Source organism: Diplotaxodon limnothrissa, linkage group LG19 (assembly GCF_057381915.1).
Source record: "Diplotaxodon limnothrissa isolate DT_005_m linkage group LG19, D_limnothrissa_male_GT1.1, whole genome shotgun sequence".
NCBI lineage: Eukaryota > Metazoa > Chordata > Actinopteri > Cichliformes > Cichlidae > Diplotaxodon > Diplotaxodon limnothrissa.
In genome coordinates, this window is record NC_140614.1 from 446,006 (window position 1) to 455,935 (window position 9,930).

At 41.4% G+C, this 9,930-nt stretch overlaps 1 long non-coding RNA gene across 1 annotated transcript; it reads left to right on the forward strand.

The window, feature by feature from the left end:
- Positions 1–1,210: 1,210 nt before the first annotated feature.
- On the forward strand, positions 1,211–2,336 carry LOC146611510 (uncharacterized). Its single transcript, XR_014904940.1, has 3 exons — positions 1,211–1,291; positions 1,642–1,797; positions 2,250–2,336. It is a non-coding gene; the product is annotated as an uncharacterized LOC146611510 (long non-coding RNA).
- Positions 2,337–9,930: the final 7,594 nt, after the last annotated feature.

The following is a 9,930-nucleotide window of genomic DNA, read 5'->3' on the forward strand; positions in this document are numbered from 1 at the left end:
GCACTGCTGTGCTGCTCCGTCTTTTTCACCGACGTTTACGTGTTTGCGCGTGAGCAGTGTGAGCGGCTGTGGTGAGACCCTCACGAGCGATTGATGATCGGGAGCTGGTCGTGAGGTGTTAATCACTTCTCGTTACCCCACGTATACTACACGATGCACGATGAAGGCCAAAATCGGTCCGATCACTCAAAAATCGGCTCAAAATGGGCCAAAAACCGCACAGTGTAAGCCCAGCATTAGAGCAGCAATGTTTGTTCCCCTCAGAGAAAGGGAAGAATGGGAAAAGGAAAACACCTGGCTGGAAAACGTTAATATGGGCATGTGCAGTGAATATCAGCGCTATGTGGCCAGAAGTGTGATAATATAATTTATTTTGTGTAATAAACAACTGCAAGGATAGATGATTACAACAAATAGATCACTAATACATAAAAGTAATACATAGATGAATAATGATGATGAGTTATGATGCGTAATCATGGGAACAAGCGGGTTTACAAACAGGAGCAGCTGATTAGCATTAGAAAAGCTGAAATAATACCTCAACTGAAGCCAATTGTACTAAATGCACTAAATGTGCACTGTTACAAGAATATTTTTCTTTCTATTGTTTTCTATTATTTTAAGTTAAGCAGGACAGAGTGCTTTTAAAGAAAGATTTACTTATATTCTCAAAAGTTAAGCATGACAGGCTTCTGTTTAAGAAAGAGACCTGTTTTACTGTGTTAATGTTGTCATTTTGAGCTAAAAATAAATGGCTAAATGATCATTTGTTTCACATGTGTTCATATCACAAAGAATAGAATATGCATGTACTTAAATCAACTTCAAGTCAAATGGTTAAAAAAATAATTTCACACACAAAAAAAGAGCTAGAAAATTCACCACACTGGGAAGGGTGAAGACAACTGGGTCGCCCGGCCCTGGCCACGAGGTGTCCCTTATTTATTTTTCAGGGAGTTGGCAACCCTAATATCAATGTAGTTATAAATTACAGTTTGTGAAAGTACACACTTAATTTTTTTAATAAAATTATTCAAGACATGAGTGGACAGACAATGGAGGTCGACAGACCTGGTGATAATTGCTTCTATAGAAAGTTAGCACATGGCAGTGTCAATCTCTTGCTTTTCTTCTGAGTAGTATTTTATTTAGTTGTAATTCAAACAATAATTTGCTTCTTGAAATTAAGGAATTAATTATTTTTTTTCTTTATAAATCTCAGATCCTGCCTTTACCTGCTCCCTCCTATACTGATGTGGTGTATGTGGTATTGCTGAGCTTGTATGTGGTATGTGAACTGTTATACTTTTAAAAACAAAACTGTTTTATAAGTTAAGTTTTCTTTTGTGACCCATCCCATGCCCCTGTTATTTCTTCTCCACATCTGAACCATGGTAAAGGTTGCAGTTCAAGGGCCTGAGGCATGAAATTCTTTTCAGATCAGCTGTGATCAATATTTTTTGGAACTTGATAAATAACAATAAAAGCTGTAATGGCTCCATTAGCATTTTGTGTAAATGTTTGTGTTAAAATTATAGCTTTAATGAGGTCTTACTACATTAGTTTTAGTTTGTATATGTGTACATATAGTATGTATATTTACAGTACAGTATGTTGTGTTTGTTGACATATTTTCAGGTGGAAGCAGAATATGTGAGGATTACTACTGCTGCACATGTTCCAAGGCTTTTTACACAACTTGACCAATACACTGACCAGCTCATAAAAGTCTTCAAGAAAAAAGGAGGCGTTGCAGGGAAGAAAATTAGACAAACTTTGGCCCCAGCCACACAGGTGCGTTATTCTGTTGGTAGCAAAATATTATGGCTAATAAGATCATTTTCAAATTTAAACAGCTAGTGTATGGTAGCTGCACAGTGCACTTACATTTATATTAAGCAAGACAAAGTTTGGTACTCAAAACGTTGGAAAATTTAAATTACCTAAACATATGTAAAATCTGATCCCTTGATTTAGGTTAAACCAGAAGTGAATGTTTTTATGTTATGTTTTGAATGCAAAAAAGATGATGTATTAGTTTGTCTTTACCTCCATTATGGACATATCTAATGTGGTGGAAACCCTGCCCAACAGGTTAACTATTCATGTCCATGTGATGATTAGTTGGTCTTGTGTACATGTCTATCTGTGCAGTGGATATGTCATTCATTTTGCGTATAATGTGAGTTTCTGTCATCCTAAAGTATATCTGTTTTCTCTTCCTGTATCTCTGCCACTCTCTACAGAAGGAAACCATTGAAAAGGGGAGGGAGTGTGTCCTCAGGGCACTACCTTTTTACCTGAATGAAGACCCAAGCATCCTCTTCAAAGAATAATTGGTTGGTAATTTTAGTTTAGTTTTTTATCTGTATTAAACCAAATTTTGAATAACTAATGTTGTTGCATGTTGTAATGTTGTTGTTGTTGTAATTTGCATGGAACCTGTTTAAATGTTTTGGGAAATCTTCTTGTATACCCAAACTATTTATATTTATCGTTGAATCTGTAGTCTAAAATAGTGGCGCACTGGGGTGCATGTTCCTAATATTGTGTTTACGTCATTAAAGGGTAGCTTTGGCCCTTTTTCTTTCTTTTTTTAAAACTGGATGCCATTTTTCTATGTTTTTGTGTCTAAGCTACAGCTGTTCAGAGGGAGCTGGAACAAATTACCCTTGCTATCTTTACCATCGAAAGAGCTGATGCCAGCACTCCTCCAGCCGATGTGGGTGTAAGCGCCAGACGTCTGCTTTATATTTTTATTTACGATTGAGTTCATGTTTGTTTTATAATTCATAGATTCATTACATAAGTCATCTTTTCAGGATTAATAAATGTGAAAATATATGTGTTTACATAAAGTAATTTTAAGTCACTGTTTTGGGATTGGAACCTAAAAGGGGGTACCTCTCACTTTAATTATGTAAGTGCAATAGTAGCATGAAACCCTGTGTGAGAGGGAAGGGGAGGAGCATGGACAGAGAGGTTAGGAGTCTCACGGTTTTCTGACCGTGTGCACAGCTAGTTCTGGATAACTGCTATTTTTTGGAACTTTCATGCTTTTTAGGAAGGAGTTCATTGTTACATCTTCCGTTTGTAATAAATAAACAGTCTTCAAATCATAATGCAACTGGAAGCATTTCTTTTGGAAACCAGGAACACGCGTCAGCCATAGACTCTTCTTTTTTGAACTTGGTTTATTGGAAATTACCCTACATTTAGTCAGAAAACCTTCTTGCTCCTTTTTTGGGAAAAGGAATACTGAAAAGGATCATGTTTAGCAATGCCGTGCACTGTGGATTGAAGGCAATAGCCTACTTGGAGGAAGAATCACGGTAAGCAGTGAAAACAAGCTTTGCTACTGTGGAAATTTGTCATAATGCATGAGAGTGATGAAGAACCAGTGTGTGGAAAAAGAGAATCAAAAATGACAGAAAAGGCTGTCGAGGAAAAGCTGCACAGGTTGACCCAGTCTAGAAAGGCTAAGCTAGGCCACCTAACTAGCCAAGCTAATCAGCTCGAACGGCTAATGGAAGATGATGCTAACGTGAATGCTGTTAAGCAGAAATTGCGTTTAGACTACCAAGATTCATTTGGAGAACTGTGTAAGATAAATGATAGTTTGAGAGTATTAATGCATGAGGAAGAATTTGAAAAGGACCAAAGTTCTTGGTATGAACCTAATGCTAGTCGTATTCGTGGATTTATGCAACATGTGGAAACATGGGTTAAAGCAGCTGAGGAGCGCACAGAACAAGCTAGACAGTGTGATGCAGACATCCAGCCTTCCGACAGTGTTTCTGTGATGTCCGCTGCATTAAGCAGTAAAAGCAGGAAGCGCAGGTCAGCCGTTGGGAGCCAAGTGTCCACTGCTTCCTCAGTACGCCTCAAAGCTGAAATGGAGAGGGCCACATTGCTCGCACAAGCAACTGCTCTCAAACAAAAACAAGAGCTTGAACGACAGGAAACTGAGTTGAAAGCAAAAAGAGAGCAGCTAGATCTGCAAACTGCTATTGCCGCCTCTGATGCTAAATTAAAGGTATTAGAGAATTTTGAAAATGAGCGCTCGTCACATGTGAGTCCTGCATACCCAACAACTATTGATTCTGGATTCATACCATTACCTGTAAGTCAAACTCCAGTCACCAACACAGAAAATGGATATGGGGAATTCATGCCTTTACAAAATCACCCTATTGGTACGCAGCAGTCTAGAGTGGATTTTGCAGCAGATGAGCAAGCAGTTGAAACGCTCTGTACTGTTATGACACGTCAGAATAATATAACGGAGCTGATGGTGAAACAACAAAAAATGATGACATTGCCACCTTTAGACATCCCTACCTTTAGTGGTGATCCTCTAGATTACAATACATTTGTAAGCGCCTTTGAGCACGGAGTAGAGTCTCGCACTGAAAGTCCTAAGGATCGCCTCTACTTCTTAGAGCAGTTCACTAATGGACAGCCGAAAGAGCTAATAAAGAGCTGCCTTCATATGAAGCCAGATGTAGGCTATCACAAGGCTAAACAGCTCCTTAAAGAGCATTTTGGAAATGACTACAAAGTTGCTGTAGCCTACATGAACAAGGTCTCAAACTGGGCACCTATCAAGCCAGAAGATGCAGAAGCTTTAAATGCGTTTTCACTCTTTCTGACAGCTTGCTGTAACACCATGGCTGAAGTGAGTTACATGGAGGAACTTGATAACGTCGCAAGCCTGAAAGCCATTGTAGCAAAACTTCCATACAAGTTACGTGAAAGGTGGAGATCTGTTGTGTGTGGTATGCAAGAGCGAGGCGACAGACGAGTCAAGTTCAATGATTTGGTGGAGTTTATTAATAAACAAGCCAAAATTGCACTTCACCCTGTTTTTGGTGACATAAAGGATAGCACCACTGCTAAACCATTCACCATTAAACAAAACAGTAACAAGGATCAGAAAAGGGTTGTAATGAAGAAGTCATTCACCACCAGTGCCATACCACTGGACATTCAGGAGAAAGACACAAAGCCAATGGAAAACACAAATTATGTGAAACCCACTCCACAGGCATGTCTGTTCTGTAACGGTGGGCACATCATAGACCTGTGTGGTAAGTTTAAGGGCAAGCCACACAACGAAAAGTTGGAATTTTTGAAAGGCAAAGGACTGTGTTTTAGCTGTTTGAAGCAAGGTCACATGAGCAAACTTTGTAAGAGAAAGGTGAGCTGTGAGGTATGTTCTCTTGCTCATCATACATTGTTGCATATCAAGAAAAGGGACACAGACGCTGACACAGAGAAGAAAACTAAGAACAGTGAAAGTCAAACGATCTTAAGTGCCTTTGTCTGTGCAGAGTCTGAGGATTGTGGGCCAGCTGGGGCCGGGGAAGATGACTGCACACTTGCAATAGTTCCTGTACAGGTCAAAGCCAAAAAGGGAAGTGTAGTAGTGCAGACTTACGCCTTCTTGGACCCAGGAAGCTCTGCCACATTCTGTACAGAGACATTAATGGACAAATTGAAGATCACTGGAAGGAAAACTGACATACTACTGAAAACTATGAATGAAGAGAAACCTGTCTGTACTCATGTAGTGTCAGGCTTGGAGGTCAGTAGTTTATCTGGTGACGACTTTATTGATCTGCCAGATGTCTTCACACAAAGGACAATACCTGTAGGAAAAGAAAACATACCCCTACAGAAGGATCTCGAAAAGTGGCCTTACCTTAAAGAAGTAAAACTGCCTCGAATTGAGACTGACATTGGATTGCTTATCGGAGCAAATGTACCTAAAGCAATGGAGCCATGGGAGGTTGTAAGCAGTGTAGGTAATGGACCGTATGCTGTAAGAACCAAGCTAGGTTGGACTGTGAATGGACCTTTGAGAGAAACTGGCTGTCATGCAGACAAGAGAAACCCAGCCAAGGCTAATGCAAACCGCATATCAGTGAGCCGTTTAGAGAACCTGTGGCTTCAACAGTTCATGGTGGATTTTCCAGAGGGAGGAAAACATGATGAAGTGGAAATGTCAAGAGAGGACCATCAGTTTATGGACATGGCCATGGAATCTGCAAAACTGATGGATGGCCACTATACAATATGTCTACCTCTGAAGAACAGATTGGTCAACATGCCAAATAATCGCTCAGTCGCTGAACAACGAGCACGTAACTTGAGGCTTAAATTTCTCAGGAATGACTGCTTCCGACAAGAGTACACAGACTTCATGGAAGACCTTCTTAAAAAGGGCTATGCAGTACAACTGTCAAATGGTGAACTGGCGCACAAAGAAGGAAAAGTGTGGTATATACCCCATCACGCCGTGTACCACCCTGTGAAACAGAAATTAAGAGTTGTGTTCGACTGTGCAGCGTCCTATCAGGGCACATCCCTGAATGATCAACTTCTTCAGGGTCCAGATTTGACCAGCAGTCTCATTGGTGTTGTCATACGATTTAGACAGGAACCTGTTGCAATTATGGCAGACGTTGAAGCAATGTTTCACCAGGTGAAGGTGCCTGACGGTGACTCTGACTTACTTAGGTTCCTCTGGTGGACAGGTGGCGACTGCAATCAAGCTTTGACTGAGCACAAGATGACTGTGCATTTGTTTGGGGCCACATCCTCACCCAGTTGTGCCAATTTCGCTTTGAGGAAGTGTGCTGAAGACCAGAGTAGGCAGTTCAGAGCTGAAGTTGTTCAAACAGTATTGCAGAACTTTTACGTTGATGACTGTCTCAAGTCTGTCGCTACGGAGGAGGCAGCTATATCAATGTGTCAAGATCTAATGAAAATCTGTGCCAACGGAGGCTTCCGTCTCAACAAATGGGTGAGCAACTGAAGGAGGGTGCTTGACTCCATCCCAAAGTCTGAACTGGCAGCAGAAATGAAAAGCCTGGACCTGGATCATGGCAAACTTCCACTTGAGAGGGCCCTTGGTCTCAATTGGTGTGTTGAGTCAGACACATTCAGATTTAAGATCAACATCAAAGATCGCCCATTCACAAGAAGAGGACTTCTTTCTGTCATTGGATCAGTGTATGACCCATTAGGCATTTTGGCGCCAGCAGTCTTGCCAGCAAAGATTATCCTGCAGGAATTGTGCAGATTGAAGATCGGGTGGGATGACGACTTACCTGAGCACATAAAGAGGCGGTGGACTGACTGGTTAACTAGCCTTCCTGCTTTGGAACACTTCTCAGTTGCAAGATGTTTCAAGCCCAAAGATTTTGGAAATGATGTATTTGCACAACTACATCACTTTGCAGACGCAAGTGAGGATGCATATGGCTCAGTCAGCTACCTACTCATGCGTAACACGAGCAATGAGACACAATGTGCATTTATGATGGGCAAGTCCAGAGTGGCGCCTCTCAGGCCTCCTACCATACCCCGCCTGGAATTGACTGCTGCTACAGTAGCCATTAGGATGGATAGTGTCCTGAGAAGAGAGCTACAACTGAATCTTGCAGAATCAGGTTTTTGGACAGACAGTACGGTGGTGCTCCAGTATCTCCGGAATGAGACCACGCGTTTTTGTACGTTTGTGGCAAACAGAGTTGCAGCTATTCTGAAAGGCTCTGATGTGGAACAGTGGAAACACATCAGCACAGACAAGAATCCTGCTGACTGCGCCTCAAGAGGGCAAAGAGTAGATGAATTTATGAAGAACAGAACGTGGGTGTCTGGGCCAGATTTTCTTCGCAGTCCAGTAGAGGTTTGGCCTAACACTGCACTGAATTGTTCGGAAATCACTTCTGGTGATCCTGAGATCAAGAGAGCCACAGTAAACAAAATAGAGGTGGAAGAAAATGTTGCTCCATTCAAGAGACTGATAAATTACTTCTCATCATGGACAAAGTTGAAAAGAGTGGTGGCGTGGTTCCTGAAACTTAAAGCCTTACTTTGGAGTCTCTGTCAAAAACGTAAAGAGCTATGCGTAACCAGTGTGGAGAATAGCCTTGACAATGATCGACAGCTGAGGCAAAGTCAGATTGACAGTTTCAGGACAAGCTTTAAGCCTACACAAATTTCAGTGGAAGACCTGAATCAAGCAGAGCTCGATATAATCAGATTTTGCCAAAAGGAGAAATTCTCGGAAGAGGTTTCAGCTCTTCACAAGGGACAAAGTGTGAAGCGCAATAGCCACTTATACAAACTGAACCCTGTACTACAGGAAGATCTGTTGAGAGTTGGTGGAAGATTGAGCTGGGCAGCTATGCCGGAAATCGCTAAGCAGCCTATTATCCTGTCTAGAGACTTTCACATTTCTGACTTAGTCCTCCAACAGATACATGAAGAAACTGGGCATGGAGGGCGCAATCACATGCTCTCTGAATTGCGACAGAAGTTTTGGATCCCAAGTGCCAACACAGCCATTAGAAAGATCATCGCAAAGTGTGTGACATGTCGTCGCTTGCATGGGAGAGTTGGGAAACAACTGATGGCTGATCTTCCACAAGAGCGAGTGCTGCCAGATGATCCACCCTTCACCCGGGTTGGTGTAGACTACTTCGGCCCATTCGAAGTAAGACGTGGAAGAACCATCTTAAAAAGATACGGTGTTATATTCACTTGTTTAGCGGTTCGTGCAGTACACATAGAGCTGGCCTCATCATTAGACACAGATTCATGCATAAATGCAATCCGGCGCTTCATAGCACGGAGAGGACAAGTGAAGGAGATTCGCTCAGATAATGGGATGAATTTTGTTGCTGCCAATCGTGAGCTGAAGGAAGCAGTCACTGACTGGAACACTTCACCGTTTCAGCATCTATTTCAACAGCATGGAATTAAGTGGACATTTAACACTCCCACTGCTTCACATCATGGCGGAGCATGGGAGAGGTTGATAAGATCAATACGAAAAGTGCTGAATTCTACTGTGAGAGAACAAGTTCTGGAAGAAGAATGCCTTCATACAGTCTTATGTGAGGCAGAGTCGATCATCAACAGCCGACCAATCACCAGGGCATCAAGCGACCCAAATGATTTGGAGGCTCTGACACCTAATCATCTTTTGTTGTTGAAAACAAAACCTTCATTGCCTCCAGGATTGTTTGACCAGAATGACCTCTACTCACGACGTAGATGGAAACAGGTGCAATATATGTCCAATCTATTTTGGAAGAGATGGACTAAAGAATACCTACCTCAACTTCAGGAACGTCAGCGGTGGGCCACAGCATCAAGAAACTTTGCAGAAGGAGATGTTGTTCTTCTTGTGGACGACTGTGCACCACGAAACTCATGGATTATGGGAAAGATCATCAAAACTGTTCCAGACAAGAAGGGTCTCGTTCGCCGAGTACGGATAAAGACAAAGACTAATGTTTTGGACAGACCCATCACCAAGATTTGTCTGCTTGTGGAATCTGAATGGGCTAGTGGTAAAGACTAAGCCCCTACGATGAGCCATGTGCTAGCAACCTCTGGCTCTTTCCTTCTTTCTCTCTTTCCTTCTTTTCTTTCTTATTCTTTTTCATCTGTTCTTTTGGAAATGGACAGAAACCAGCCTTAATATACTTTGCAAAGCTGATTGGCAAAGTATTGGACAATTCATTTGTCTATAAATAATATTTTGTCATGTGTTTAAACATTGGATGTGTCTAACATGGTTCATATTAAGTTTGTAAAGTTAAAAATGTGGTAATTGTTCTAAGGCAATACATTATTAGAACAATTAGGGGCCGGTAATGTAAGCGCCAGACGTCTGCTTTATATTTTTATTTACGATTGAGTTCATGTTTGTTTTATAATTCATAGATTCATTACATAAGTCATCTTTTCAGGATTAATAAATGTGAAAATATATGTGTTTACATAAAGTAATTTTAAGTCACTGTTTTGGGATTGGAACCTAAAAGGGGGTACCTCTCACTTTAATTATGTAAGTGCAATAGTAGCATGAAACCCTGTGTGAGAGGGAAGGGGAGGAGCATGGACAGA